We start from the raw sequence: 15,923 nt of genomic DNA on the forward strand, positions 1-15,923 counted from the left end.
TGGAGTTCAGAGGGTCACACCAGATGTCTTCCTCTATTGCTTCCCAGCTTACTTTTTGAGACAGTTTCTCACTGAACCTAGAGCTTGCTGTTTTAGCTAACTGACTGGCCAGAGAACTCCTGGATCCCACCACTCCCACCCCCAGTGCTGAGGATGCAGAGGTATGCTGCCATGCCTGGCATTGATGTGAGTGCTGGGGATCCAAACTCAAGTCCTCGTGCCTGTACAGCAAGCCTTTACTCCCTAAGCTGTCTTCCCAGCCCACGTGTTGGGGTTCTTTCCTGTCGGCTGCTGAGAGGTTTCTAAGTGGACTCTGGACCGCAGAGCTCACTGTCTGTCTTACATCCTTTTCACGTTCCTGCCTCACCATGAATCTTTGTGAAAGTCCCCACCACGGCCTGATATGCCAGTTCTTGAACCTCTTTAAACCCTTTATAAAATTAGTTTGCTTCATGTATTTAATTATAGTCATGAAAATGGACTAAAACCTAGGGAAATTTAAGAAGTTTTTTCAACATACAGATTGTTGGTTTTTGAGATAGAATTTCTCTATGTAGCTCTGGCTGTCCTGGAATGCATTATGTAAACCAATCTAGCCCTAACTTAAAGAGATTTGCCTGCCTCTGCCTCCCAAATGCTGGGGTCAATATTTTTTTTTTCCTGAGATAGGGTTTCTGTGTGTAGCTTTGGAGCCTGTCCTAGACCTCACTCTGTAGAACAGGCTGGCCTCTGTTTCCTGAGTGTTGGGATTAAAGGTGTGCACCACCACCACGCAGCTGGGGTCAATAATTTTTTGTTATTGTTTCTGTAAATAAAATAGTAGAATAGAAGGGTAAATTTGGACCAGATTAAGGAAAATTTGGACAACTAACTTTAAAGTTTAATGTTACTGTTTAATAGTGTTTTATAGAATTTTCTGCAGTAAGGGAAATGTTCTATATATCTACATTCTCCATTACTGTGTTGTTAGCCACATTTCAAACACTGACACAAGAAAGGGAAGTTTATGTATACTGTGAGTACAAGGGCCCACAGAGTCAGAAGTGGTATTACATCTCGTGGAGCTGAAGTTACAGATACTTTTGTGTTGCCAGGTGGGTGCTGGGAAACAAACCCAAGTCCTCTGTAAGAGTAATCAGCATTCTAACCACTGAACCATCTCTTCAGCCTCTGAGAAAATGAATTTTAAACATTTATTCATTTATTATGTATACAGTGTTCTGTCTGTATGTGTGCCTGCAGGCCAGAAGAGGGCACCAGATCTCATTACAGATGGTTGTGAGCCACCATGTGGTTGCTGGGAATTGAACTCAGGACCTCCGGAGGAACAGCCATTGCTCTTAACTTCTACACCATCTCTCCAGCTCCCCCCCCACCAAAACCTATTTTAAAGGCAGGTCTTGTTAGACCCTATATTTAAAAGTTTCTGCTACCTCCCAACAGGATTATTGGCTGAAACATCATCATCATCATCATCATCATTTTACAGGTTCTATTTGTGTAGCCTCGGATATTGTAGATGTATCCGGCTTGTTAAATAAGAAACACAGAATCGATTGCAGAGTTAAAAACCACGAGGTCAGAGCAAAAGCGGAAAACCTTACCCTTCACTGCTTCTGCAGTTCCTCCTCTCCGCAAGAGACCTACTTCTGTGCGTCCTGTCTATTTAAAGACTTTCTGTTCTGTTTTCTCATTGGTTGTAAACCCAGCCACATGACCTCCTTGTTATTGCCTGTTTGTACAGACCTCCAGGTTGGCTATGGTTGATATTGAGATTAAAGGCGTGTGTCTGCCATGCTGGCTGTGTCCTTGAACACACAGAGATCCGCCTAGCTCTGCCTCCCAAGTGCTGGGATTAAAGGCGTGCCCCACTACTGCTCGGCTTCTGCTCTGGCTTGCTCTGACCTCAAGGCAACTTTATTGACATACAAATAAAATCACATTTCAATACAAATAAAATATCACTATATTATGACTTGCAACTCACTGTGTAAATCAGGCTGGCCTCAACAGAGATCACCTACCTCTGCCTTCCAAGTGTGGGGATTAAAGGCATGTGCCACCCTAACGCCCAGCTAGCACCAAAGCTTTTAATATCTTTTAAGTTCTTTGAGAGAGAGGGTAGATCTAGACTTCAGCAAACATCAAGGGTAGAACCTTGGAGAATGTCTATGCTAAAAGTAAGACATGGTACGACAAAGGTAAACTTGTTTACTATGTGACATTTTAAGAAATCAATATTTATTCATTCAGGTGGTTTTAGGGATCTTTTGCTTAGGTCTAATACTGTTAACCAGTATTAGAAATTTTATTTAATATGTAAGAAAGCACAAGTTCAAACTTACTAATGGCCATTTGTTTATGTGGCCCACTAGCTATCATTGTACTGCTGGTATCATTTCTATTTATATATTCATGTCTGTCATTACATGTATTTGGTCAATTTGCTAGTAAACATAGCAAATTCCAGTTTAAAAAAATCAGTATACAAACCTAGAGGAGAGATACTTAGCCCCATCTGGTGATTTCTAGCCAATAGTTGTGATTAATAGATTTTTAAAATTTGCTTTGTGTGTGGATATTGACTGCATGTATCTGTGTACCACATGTGTGCAGTACCCACAGTGTCCAGAAGAGGACATCAGATTCCATGGAACTAAAGTTAGAAATGATTGTGAGCTACCATGTGGATGCTGGAAATCAAACCTGGGTCCTCTGGAAGAGCAGTCTGTGATCTTAACTGCCTAACCATCTCTGTAACGCCTGAATAGAGTTTGTATGTAAAGATTAAGAAGAAATTGTTCAAGAGGATGCTTTGAAATTATTAAAAATCAATTTATGTGGGTGTGGGTATGTATGGGTGTGTATAGGTGTGTATATGGAAGCTGGGGGACAACTTGCGGGAGTCAGTTTTCTCCTTCTATCTTGGGATCCTGGGATTCAGCACAGGTCATTAGGTTTGATGGCAGGTGCCTTTACCTATTGAGCTATCTTGCTGGCCCTCCAAAGATGCTTTTTATTGTGACAGTGGACAGTCGTATGCACTTTCCCATACTGTGTCGTACTCCTGTAAAGGATCGTAGAGGGTAATGATTATTCTGCCTGCTAAGAGAGACAAGGGAGTGCCGTAGACTGAAGAATACCAATGGGGAAGTAAACTAAGCAGCAAGATGGAAACGTCAGGGGGCAGGAGTGGGTTGAAGGGGCGCATGTGGAGTAGACAGATGACAGGTCAGTTTGCTGTCTAGTTCAGTGACTGGTAGGGAACAGGTACTCAGTTTGTACTTGTTGACCAAAGAATGAATGCTGATTAGGAAGTAAATACGCTCCCTGCAAGAACAGTGAGATCTTTGCTATTGTACTTGACCTGTCTTTGGGCTGATATTGGGGTTGTCATTAAAAATATATACAAGGTAAATTATATTTGAACTTGTAAATGATGTCCAGCTTTGGGTAATGAGAGGAATGATTTGTAGCTGAGTGGTATGGTGAGTAGATTTAAATCTAATTTCCTTTTGCTTTGAAACTGTAAAATAGATATGACCTCATCGACTTCCCAAATGTCCCAGTCTCTAGTGTCACGGGTAAACCCTCTAGCTGATCTGACAGGTTATAGAGACTTGTACTTACTTTTTCTGTCATAAAGATCCTTTGTTAAGATGATTAAGAATAATGCAACATATGGGGAGTTGAAAACTATTTTCAGTGATTTAGACAGGATTTAATTTTTTTAAATGTGTTTGAATGTTTTGCCTTCATGTATTTCTGTGCACCATCTGTATGGCTGGGGTCTGCAGAGGCCAGATGACCTGGAACTGAAGTTACAGGTGGTTGTGAGCTGCCATGTCAGTGCTGGGAGTTGAACCTGGTCCTCTGAAAGAATAGCCAGTTCTTAACTGCTGATCTCTCTCCAGCCCAAAGATTTTGATATACAAAATTGATTAGATTCTGTGTAATTTTCAACTTTCTTCTTTTATTCACAATTTCTTTTGGAATCTGACTCGCCATATAAACTTAGTTAATTGAATTTTAAATTGTGTGTGTGTGTGTGTGTGTGTGTGTGTGTGTGTGTGTGTTACCATGGAGATCAGAAGGAAGGTGTCAGGTCTTCTCGATTTGGAGTTAATGCAGTTGTGAGCAGCCCAGCATGGATGCTGGAAACTAAACTTGGAAACCAAACTTGGATCCTTTTAGAAGTGCAGCAAGTGCTCCTATCACTGAGCCATCCTTCCAGTCCCAGTTCATTGAATTTTAATAGATTGCGCAAATACAATAGACTCACCATTGATACTTTAAGGCATTAGAATATGAAAGGATTTGGGGTCCTTTAAGTTGTATTTTCAATTTTAACATGTTTACAAACCAACTTAATTCATACCCCATATTATATCATTGTTGGTGCATATTAGTGTAATATGTGTTAGCAAAAGAAAAGTTTGAATAAGAAAACCATCTGGTCTCTTTCAGTCAATATTGATTGTAATATCAGACAGGTACTATTTAAGATGCTAATACAATATTAAAAGCAAAGCACAAAATTCTTGCTTTCCTGGAGCTATTGTTGGGAAACACATTTAAAAAATATATTTGGTGGCTCATTCCTATCATCCCAACACTTAGACTGTGGTAGAATTTCCACATGTTCTAGGCCAGCCTGGACTACAAAGTAGGAGCCTGTCCCAAACAAAATAGACAAGGTAAATTATATTTGAACTGTAATCACTATCTAGCTCTGTGTAGCAAGCAAACAAACAAGAACCCTTGTTTCAAAGGGGAATTTTTCCTGTGTAGGTGGTGAGTGATAGAGAAGGAAAGGCACCTCAGTCATTGTGGGTAATGGTACTCACAGGGAGCGGAGAGATGGAAAACTAAGGCCCCTGGAGACAGGGACATTTGTTTGGCTTTGCCTGTTGTTTTCAGTACTACTGTATCCCCAGCCCCAAAGTAGTTCCTGGCTTATGATCAGTATTCAGTAAGTACTTGTGGGTAGAAGTACTTGTTTGAAACTTACTTAAAGATACATGCTTTAATAATTTTTTTTTTACATGTAGCCAGTTGGAAATTTTATTTCCATTGCCTTATTTGTAATGGTATTGCAGCAAAAGCATATCAATATTGACAGCTGATCTGATAGTTATCTAATATTGTAAAGAGTAGACTTGGACATGAACTTGAAAGGTCATCTTTGTTAAATTTCCTGTGTAGGAAAATGGAGTAAGATGATTAGGTATATAATTTTAATTAATCATTTAAAATCTAGGACAACGTAATTGGGTGATCTCTTGAGAAAATGGAGAAAGGTACTTAACCCTAGATACAAAAGGACTAACCCAAAAAGTTTAAGACTTCTAGCTGTGTGGGAAAGTGGGAGAAAAATAGAGCACAACTAAGCTGCTCTTTGTTGATATCAGAAACGGGCCTGTCATTCACTTTGGCGTTGAAGCATGGCCTATCTCAGGGGGCAGGACGAGGACGTTTTTCCCTCCCACAAGGGCTGGACAGTTTCTAAGGGCTCAGAAAGCTCCGAGCAGTTTTTCAAGTTTCTCCTCCTTTTTCTCTCCGTAATTCATGGTGCATTTGCTCTGCTTTCAAAATGCGTTAAGGTCTTCTGCTTTGTGACTGATTGCCCGGAGCCAGCAGATAGTCGGACATGTATAATTCGAATTATGCAGGTCTTGTGAGTAAGTTAATTTTATTTCTTAAACTACTTAAGATTCAAATGATATTTAGAGAAACGATAGCTTGGGCTTAGGCATTTTATCACCTTCTACCTTTAAGCATTTTTTTTTTTTAAATTTTTTAAAAGCCTTTATAATTTAGCAAGAAAACCAAGTTCCATGCAGACAAGCTGCTTTTTCAGTACCTGTGTTTTGAGTTTCTTTGGACGTGTCTTTGTTACTTGGTCAGTTGCACACGTCTGTTCAAGCCACTTGACCGGTTTTCTTGAGCATCTTTTTAGTTTTATTGAGAAGTATTTTAAATTGAGCTTGTCTGAGCTCGATTGCTTACGTCTGACACAGTCTCAAGTTTCCACTGAATGGTAACAAAGACTGTAGAGTGTTGTTGGTACTGCAGTGAGAGGCATGCTTCCTTAGACCAGGTAAGAGAGACCAGTTTGTTTTCTCACAGCCTGGTGAGTTTTTACCGTGTTTGTATTTGTTAGGCAGCTGCCACGCTAAATAGGAAAGTAGCCAGGAACACGCTGATTTCAAGACTCCTTGCTGGTTACAGCTAGAAAAACTACAGAGCATGGGGATAGGGGATGGGGGAGGGGTAGAGTTAGCCTAGTTTATCCTTAGCTATTTATATAAATTAATTCAAATGTAGAAATAATTCTGGAATTCATTTTGTTTCATTTAAAAGTTAAAGAAGCAGTTGAAGATATCAGTCATTTAAGAGATACCTCATGGTTATTCCTCATGGAAGCAATTCTAGTAGTAGTTTTTATTTTCATTTTTTCCAGTAAATAAAATAAGATTTGCCCTTATTAAATATGTTTTCTGTTTATGAAAACTTTTAAATTGTCAGCAACAAAGTATGCTTCCTCAGAATCTCTAGAAATCAACCTTCACAGGAAAGAAAAAAAATCAGCCTTTGTGGTTGTTTTGTTCCCTTTTTACCCCAGTACAATTTTCTTAAAAGTATTTGTGCTTTGAAAATGTCAGCTGTATTCTAATGAAGCTCCAGCATTGTTTGCTCATAAAGGAGCCGGTGCATTCCACTGCTTGATGGTTTATTATGAGGCACAGTGTGAGAGTGGGTGGCACCATTTGGTGTCTGCCTCTTAGGGTAGTGACTGCCATTATGTTAGCTTTGGATTGGCAAAGAAAATATACCATGCAAGATGCTATACAGAATCTGGACACTGTGAAGAAAATCTTATCCCTAAACAATTCTTAGTGAGTCAGGAATGTGTAACAGCTTGATGGAGTTGATTATTTCAAGTATACTCTTGAAGTCTGCATTGTGGCTACAATTTATAGTCAGCGAAGCACAATCTTGCTGTTGTTTTTTAATATCATTCTTTTTACTTTAATAAGAAAATAAATTTTTTGTGAGCTATAATATTTTAATGGGTATGGCAATGTTTTAAGTAATATACTTCAAACAAATTTAAGGACAAAAGTTTAAGGAACTTAGTATGGGTAGGGAGGGGGAGTTGGAGAGGGGCAGAGCGCCTTTCTTTCAGTTAGGAAAGCCCTGATGAAGAAAAAAAAAGCAACAGATGTTTCTTCTGTTACAATTGAAGTTGTTTCATTCAAAATTCAACAGTAGCTGGAATGAGGAGAGAGGGGGTCATAAATCCGACCGATGAATAAATAGAACAACCGTTTATCATTTATAATTTATTTAAAATTCATCCTTTATATTCAGGATTTGAGAATCAGCATAACAAAAATGAGTATAAGTTTTTGTTAAAGAGGCTGTTTTAAAGAAACCTCAAAAGTTGTGTAATGAAAATAGAGAAAGTTAATTTAGTGCATTTAAGTTACAGGAAATTGGTCATTATATTAGATATAACACTTAAAACCAAAGTCAAATAATATATATATAGGAAATGCTTAGTTGCAAAAGTTTGTAATTGCACAATCGGTACAAAGGCATAAAATGAAATAGGAAACATCAGTTGTCCATGTAATAGGTCATTTCTATAAGAAGCATGAGACTTACTCCAAAGACTTTCTGAGTGAAAAATGTGGGAGAAATGTTTTGAGTGTAATTGAAGTGATATGTTGTGGTTTGTCTATGAAAAGAAAAATCATAAGCCTACTTTGGTTGCTCATGGAAAAAGGGTGATGTTTATTGCTGGAAAGAGCAGGAAAGAAGGTAATATGCACATAATGAAAGCAGTCATGTATTTTTTAGAAGTTTCGTATTTATCAGATTCATTATGAGTAAAATAAAAACCTTTCCCTTTATAAGTCACAGGAGTCCTGTGCTCTTGTATAATTTGTACTTATACATGTTCCAGCTATTTGTGGGGTGGGAGAGACTATAGGTTTAGTAACAGTTCAGACTGTTAGGACTTTTCGGGGGTGGGCAGGACACATGGTTTCACTATGTAGCTCTGACAGGCTTGAAGCTCAGAGAGATCCACCTCCCTCCATCCTCCATGTGCTGGTTTTAAATTGTAAACTGCCATGCTGGGCCTTTCGGTTCTTCTGCTTCCGTCCCCAGAGCTCTAAGATGATAGAAGTAGGCCACCATTCCCATCTATCTTTATGGGGGTCTTTTGGTTGTGATAGTATGGGTGATTGAACCTAGGCAAGCATGCTACCATTTAGCTGTATCCTTGGCCTTTATGCTTTTCCTTAAAAATTGTTGTTGTTGTTGTTATTATTATTATTATTATTATTATTATTATTATTATTATTATTATTATTTGGGCCGTGAGTGCCATAGCACAAGTATGGAGTCAGTTCTCTTTCCCCACCTTAAAACAGGATCCTGGATCCTGAGGTTGAACTCAGGTCCTCAGGCTTGAGGAACACTTTACCCACTGAGCTATGCATATCTTGGGCCCCTTATGCTTTTCTGAAAGTTAACCTTTTGTTTGTTTGGCTTGGTTGTTTTTTGTTTGTTTTGTTTTGTTTTGTTGTTGTTGTTGAGACAGGGTCTCTCTCCATAGCCCTGGCTGTCCTGGAACTCACTCTGTAGTCCAAATTGGCCTTGACAAATAGAGATCTGCCTGCCTCTGCTTCCAGAGTGCTGGAATTAAGGCAAACTTAGTCTTTGAAAACTGGTGCTAAGCACCAAATGTTTTTAAGAATTGTATATGTGTAGGTGTTTTACCTGCAGGCATTTCTGCTCACCACTTGTGTTCCTGGTACCCATGCAAACCAGAAGAGGGCATCAGATCCCCTGAAACTCTGAAAGAGCAGCTAGTACTCTTAACCTCTGAAGGACCTCTCCAGCACCAGATCTTTGGTTATACACTTACTATTTTCCATATCTTACTGTGTAAAGTTAGTACTAATATTTAATAGCCAAAAAAATTCTTCAGCTACATTTTGAATTTTGTGCATTGGTCAAATATTACGTAGTTTCTAAATATTTTTGTGTGTGTGTCGAGCTGAGAATTGAACCCAGGGCCTGCGGTTGCTGGGCAAGCACTCTACCACTGAGCTAAATCCCAACCCCTAAATATTTAGTTGGTCTAAAAAGACTGGAAATGATTCCAACGTTAAAGGAAAATATTAAAATGTTCTCATTTTTGGCTAGTATCTGTAGGCTCCCTTGAAGGTTTTCTTCAGATAAGGATGACCGAGTTTAGAGAGTTTTGAAGTTTATCAGCTCATTGCTTTAATTAAAATTAAGATTCTAAAGTTGATCTACATACACTTTAAAGGAGTAACAACAACAATATTGACCAAGGAATGTAAATTTCAATGGAGTAGACAACCTTTAAAGACGTGGTTGGCCCTGTGCAGAGTGTATAATTGTAATAGCATTGTAGCCTGCAGGTGTCAGGCATCAGTGTCGTTCATATTGCACATGTAGACAGGACACCATATTACACAATGAAGGAAGCAGCAGTGGCAGTACAGAAGTTGTTGCGATTATGACCCTTCAAATTAAGACCTCTAAACTAAGAAATGGAAGCACATCAGCTGAATTTTCTTAAGAGGATCAACCACCTGGTGTTGCTGTAGAAGTCAATTAGGCAGTCATTATATGTTCAACATATAATGTATATGCATGTGATACATGGATGTCTATATACATGCCACCATGTATATGGTATTCAGAGAACCTTGTGGAGTCGTTTCTTTCCTTCTACCTTTATGTGGATTTCTGGGATTGAACTCAACTTGTCAGACTTCTGTGGCAAATGTTTTTACATGCTGAACCATCTCACTGGCACACATTTATTTTCACCCTATATAATAACACATTTTTAGTACACTACAGAATTATACTTTTTTATTTACTTGTAAGACAGGCTCTTTTGTAATCGAGGCTGCCTTTAAACTATATAACTAAGAACAACCTTAAACATCTGATAGAACTGTTTCCTCCTTTGTGTTGGGATTCCAGGCATGTACCACCACTGTTTTATGTGGTTCTGGATATGGAACCCTGGACTTCGTGCATACTAACAAGCACCATACAGCAGTTTGTTTATTGAGACATGGTCTTCCTCTGTACCCTAGGCAACTTTGAACTCAGTATGTAGCCCGAGATAATTTTTTTTATATACACACATGCACGTGTATTCCTTAATTCATATTCTCTCTTTATTTCTGTATCTAGTAGCCTAGATTGGCCTTAGACTTACTACATAATTGAAGAGGGCCTTGAACTCCTGATCCTCATGTCTCCACCTTCCAGGTGCTGGGGTTACAATTGAAGTCTACCACATTCAGTTTATGAATGGGAGGTTTTCCTTTTTTGAGGCAAGGTCTCAATAAATAGCCTTGTCTGGCCTAATATAAATGTAGTACAGGCTGGCTTCTGACTTGTCACAGTCCTCCTATATTGGCCACCAGAGTACTGGGATTGTAGACATATGCCATCATACCTTAATTTCCACTAAGCTCTACCACAATTAGTATATCATTCAAAGCATAGAATGATAGAAGGCTTTAGGACAAGGTGTACTTGTGGGTTTGTCTTCATTGTGAACTCTTCAACTTAAAACTAAGGTCTTAGGGAAGTCAGTCTTACTTATTATTTTTCCTTAAGTCAGTACACCCAGAAAGTAATTGATGTAGTTATTCTCACTGCTTTATATGTAAGATGGAAAATTTGCTTACTGCATATATATTTTTTTATGGAAAGAAACCTTTTACATTGTTTAGAAATACATGAATACTATACTTCGAGTAACATTTTAATGCATCTATGGAACTGTGTGTGTGTGTGTGTGTGTACATTCTTGTTAAATATGCTGGCCTTAAACTCCCTATAATCCTCCTGCCTCAGCTTCACAAGTGCTAGGATTACAGGTATGTGCTGCCGTGCTGGTGAGGATCCAGGACTTTATTGTGTAGTAACAGTGTTTTCTACCATGTTTCAGGCAACAGATTTTCAAGTACGTTTTTAGGTGACAGCTCTCTGGAAATAAATAGCACAGAACTTTGGTTTTGGTAAGCTACTCATTTGTGGTAAAAATGTGGCAGATTTATGCTACAAAAGCCACTGACTTGAAATACTTTTTGCGTGACAGGAAGACAAGGACTTTTTTCTTAGAGTTTTATTAGTATCTACTAATTATACATGATGGGTTTCGGTATAATGCTTTTATACATGCACATATCTTGATCATAGTCACTCTCCCCTTACTTGCCTTTGTTTCCCTACTGCTACTTCTGATCCCCTTCCTCTTCCCAGCTAGCCTGCCTTCTACTCCTTCCCCTCTCTGATTTGTGTGTGTGACCCAGTGAGTTTCATTAGGATTGTCCATAGAAGCATATGTGAGAGTTTGCTTTCATGTACATGTGTACCCTACAAAGTGGCTGTTAGCACTGAAAAAAATATTTCTTCTGTTACCAACCGTTAATTGTGTATAAATCCTCATGGAAGGATGAAGGAGTTAGAACTATCTAAAAGATTTTATGTATATGGGTGCTTTTTCTGTACACCAGAAGAAGGCATTGGATCCCTTATAGATTGTTGTGAGCCTCCCTGTGAGTGCAGGGAATTGAACTCACAACCTTTGGAATAGCAGCCAGTGCTCTTAACTGCTGAAATGTCTCTCTGCCCGCAGAGATAGAACTTGTAATGAAAGTATGCAGCTGACTTTGGCCTGGAACCTGCTATGTCCTCAGGGCTGCTCTCAGACTCATGCTTCTTCCTCGGCCTTCTATGTTGCGGAGTTACAGTTGGATTATGGGAATGTGATACCCCAGAATGTCTTTTAATAGATAATGTGGGTTCTTCCCTCGCCCCTTAGTATTTTAAATTGAATCTAGGGCCTTGTGTATCTAGTCAGGCACTCCAGACATTGAGATGCATCTCCAGCCTTCTTTTTCACTTAAAGGAAAAGTAAAGATTTTTTTTGAGCTGGATGTGGTGGTACACACTTTTAATCCCAGCACTTCGTAGGCAGAAGCATGTGGATCTCTGCTGAGTTCAAGGCTAGCCTGGTTCAAGGACTACATAATAGAGAAACCCTGTCTCAAACAAAACAAACATAAAAGTATTTTTTAAGCATTTATTTGTCCTGTATGTTTCTGTATCTACATCAATCAGCACATTATTGCACATGTGTGGAAGTTAGAGAAAAATTTGATTCCAGGGATCAAAAGCAGGTTGGTGGGCTTGGCAGCAGCACTTCTCAGAGCTATCTTCCTGGCTTGGCTTACTCTTTGAGGAAGGGTCTCACTGAGTGTTCAGGCAGGCCTGGAATTTTCAGCCCTCTAGACTCACCTTCTCTAGTAGCTAGGGTTTCAGGCCTAGGTGTGGGTAAGTGTTTAGTGCACAGTAAGTTTTTGTTGATGTTGATATGTAACCATAAGATTTCTTGCTTTTTGTTGTCTTCTAAAGATACGGGACTGACAGAAAGGCTCAGAGTGTAAAGATATTTACCACCAAGGCTGATGACCTAAAATTTGCTCTCCAGATCCCGTGTGGTGGAAGCAAACAGCTGCAAGTGGCCCTGTCCTCCATGCTTGTGCCATAACCGTAAACACAGAAATAAATGTGTAGACAGTGGTCCTGCCCTTGTGCCATAACCATAAACACAGAAATAAATGTGTAGACAGTGGTCCTGCCCTTGTGCCATAGCTGTAAACACAGAAATAAATATGTGGACAGTGGTCCTGCCCTTGTGCCATAACCGTAAACACAGAAATGTGTGGACAGTGGTCCTGCCCTTGTGCCACAGCTGTAAACACAGAAATAAATGTGTGGACAGTGGTGCCGGGTTATTGTGGTACACGCCTTTAATCTCAGCACTCAGGAGGCAGAGGTAGAAGCAGGCAGATCTCTGGGAGTTTAGAGGCCAGCCTGGTCTACAGAGTGAGTTCCAGGGCAGCCAGGGCTACACAGAGAAATCCTATCTGGAAACTACCTCCCCCCAAAAAAGTGTTAATGTAGGAAGCTTCATTATTATAGTATTCCTGGAGTGGATCTTCTTGTCCAATGAGAACATGAGTAACTTACAGCAGTTTGAGTGATCTGCTTAGTGTGATGTTACGGAACATAGTGATCCCCTTTTTTATTTTCTAAGGAAAAGAACTGCCTTGTGTGCTGTTTGAGCTTATGTCCTAAAGTTATAAAATCCTCAGAGCCTGACTTTTTAATTGAAGATCTATTTGTAATCATTGTTAATTTTTATAAATAGTAGGAAAATGTCTTACTTGAGTGTAAATGAGAAGTGTGAATGCCTTCTGAGAGGAATTCATAAGCTTCATGAGAATTATTTCCAATTAAGTACTATTTAGTATTTCAGTATAAATTCTGATCCTTGTGGTCACACCCCGCCACCTCCATCTACTACAGCCACTCAGTGGCTGCACGTCTGAGATAAAATATGCTTCTTTTTGCTCATTCTCTTATGCTGTCTGCTGAGTGTGTCGGGGACAGCGATAGAACCCCACGCAGTGGTTAAAACGGCTGAACATAAGAACTCAGAAACACGTGCAGAGATGATAGAAATGAGCTACCTTCAGAAAGGTAAATGCAGTGTGGGAGAGGTACTTTACTTAAAAAAAAGCTATTATTTTCTTAATTTGAAATGGAACAGCGAAGGAGATGCAGGCATAAAGAAGTCCTTCCCAATCTTGCCCAGTTACAAGAATCAGTTGAAGCGATTTTAAAAACATGAATTTCTACTTAGTTTCTGATTCGTTAGATGTCCAGTGGATCCCTGAAATATGCTTTGCTATTGTTGTTTGGTTTGGTTTTTCAAGACAGAGTTTTCTTTATGTAACAGCCCTGGCTGTCTTGGAACTCACTTGGTAGCCCAGGCTGCCCTGAACTCACAGAGATCCACCTGCCTCTGCCTCCTGAGTGCTGGGATTACAGGTGTGCGCCACCACTGCCTGGCTGTTTGTTTTGGGTTTTGATTTTCTGAAATGCATTTTAAATGAGAGCTTTACTCTACCTCTTCTTCTGGTGCATAGTGTAAACAGACACGTTTGGGAGGGACCACTATAAAGAATTGGATGAAAAATAAACTTAGTAATTATTTGTCAAAAATTATGTTATACCAAAAATAAGTGTTAATTGGGTTGGGTGGAAGAGACATGAGAAAATTATGAATTAAAGGTTTCTAAAACTGAATAAGATAATAGAAAAAGAACAAAATCATGTTTTAACCTAATATAAAGAATTGAATGGAAAAAAAGAGAATCGAGTGGAAAAAAATAGCTAGAGCAGAATCATAGGTGAGACGTGTTTTGAGGGTGAATGTCTTTAAAATATTAAAGGAGAAGGCTGGAGGTATACCTTGAGGTTCTTAATAAACTTACTGCCTATATTGATAATTTATAATAGTCTACAACTGGAAATACAACTTGTTAAAATAAGTAAACTATGACCATGTGTCTGTCTTGTCCATCTGCCTGTCCATCCGTTTACCCACATGTGGTGTGTACTTCAGATTGGAGAACAAAAGTAAACCAACATTACTTTGACATCCTTCATTTTCTTTTTTTTCTTTTTTGGTTTTTCAAGGCAGGGTTTCTCTGTATAGCTTTGCACCTTTCCTGGATCTCCCTCAGTAGACCAGGCTGGCCTCGAACTCACAGATCTGCCTGCCTCTGCCTCCCAAGTGCTGGGATTAAAGGCAAGCGCCAACGCCGTCTGGCTTCAAATTAAAATTTTTCTTTTTTTGTGGAGCTGAGGATTGAACCCAGGGCCTTGCGCTTGCTAGGCAAGCACTCTACCACTGAGCTAAATCCCCAACCCCTCAAATTAAAATCTTTAAGAGAAAAGATTTACGAAGTTGACTACATCCAAAGACATGGGTGAGCTCTCCAGCATTGCCCTGGCCAGTTCACCCCTTACAGCAATGAGCAAGGGTTGGAATCAACTCTGCCGCCTTCACATCCTCAGGGTCAGTTCTCCCACACCTACACTTTCAGGGCCAGCTCTAGTGTGTTGCCCAGTCAAGGTGTAGTAGGGCCACTCTCCCGAGTGCTGCAGCTGATAAGGGGCGGGGCAGCTCTCCCTTGCTCACAGCTTTGAGGCTGGCTCACCCACAGCTCCACCGACAGGGTTGGCTTTATTGTGCTGCCCAGGTGAGGTTCAGGGCTTGTGTTGCAGCTGGTGGTGGGCAGGGGCAGCACTCCCACTTGTCTCAGATATTGATGGAAGGAGCATCTCTACCTCATCCTTCTGCCATATGGCAGATTTCATTTTCTTGGGCCACCTCACCTGTGCCCTTGTCAATTGGATCAGCTCTACTATACTGCACAGATAAGGTACAGGGCCTGTTTTCCAAGTGTTGAGCTAGTAAGGGGTCAGCTTCCTTGTCATCTGGAAACCGTAGGGGCAAAGGGAGAGGGCATCTTTCCCTTACTTCTACCAGCACACTGCAGATGAAGGAGGCAGTACCAGCTATCCCACTCTCATGTCCTCAGGGCTGGCTTACCTTTGCCCCTGTCAACAGGGTCTGTCTATTCTACTGTACTGCCCAGGTGAGGTGCAGGGCCTGTTCTCCTGAATGCTGCAGTTGGTGATGAGTTGGGTCAGGTCTCCCACCTTCTGTGTGAGGAAGGCATCTTTCCCTCACCCATGCTACCACATGGCAGACAAGAGGGTCGTGACCTGCTCTCCCATCCTTATGCCCTCAGGGCCAGATCTCCTATGAGCCTATGAACAGAGTCAGCTCTACTGTGCTGCCCAGGTGAGATGTTAGGGCCCTGTCTCCTGAGCTCTGCAGCCATGAGGTACAGAGCCAGTTCTCCCTAGTGTTGCAGCCAGTGAGGAGCAGGACCAACTCTGCACAGCCCTATGTCTCTGCCTTTGGTGGT

At 40.3% G+C, this 15,923-nt stretch overlaps 1 protein-coding gene across 7 annotated transcripts in view; it reads left to right on the forward strand.

Moving 5' to 3' along the window:
* Tfdp2 (transcription factor Dp-2) overlaps positions 1–15,923 on the forward strand; it is a 118,339-nt gene that overhangs the window by 53,010 nt on the left and 49,406 nt on the right. Inside the window, exon 1 of one of the 7 annotated variants that reach the window (XM_036192396.1) lies at positions 5,660–5,681. The exons of the other annotated variants lie outside the window; for them this stretch is intronic. The gene's annotated coding sequence lies outside the window, so the exon portion shown is untranslated. Of the gene's footprint in view, positions 1–5,659; positions 5,682–15,923 lie in introns of those variants that run through there. 7 annotated transcript variants of the gene reach the window in all.

Source organism: Onychomys torridus, chromosome 7 (genome assembly GCF_903995425.1).
Source record: "Onychomys torridus chromosome 7, mOncTor1.1, whole genome shotgun sequence".
NCBI lineage: Eukaryota > Metazoa > Chordata > Mammalia > Rodentia > Cricetidae > Onychomys > Onychomys torridus.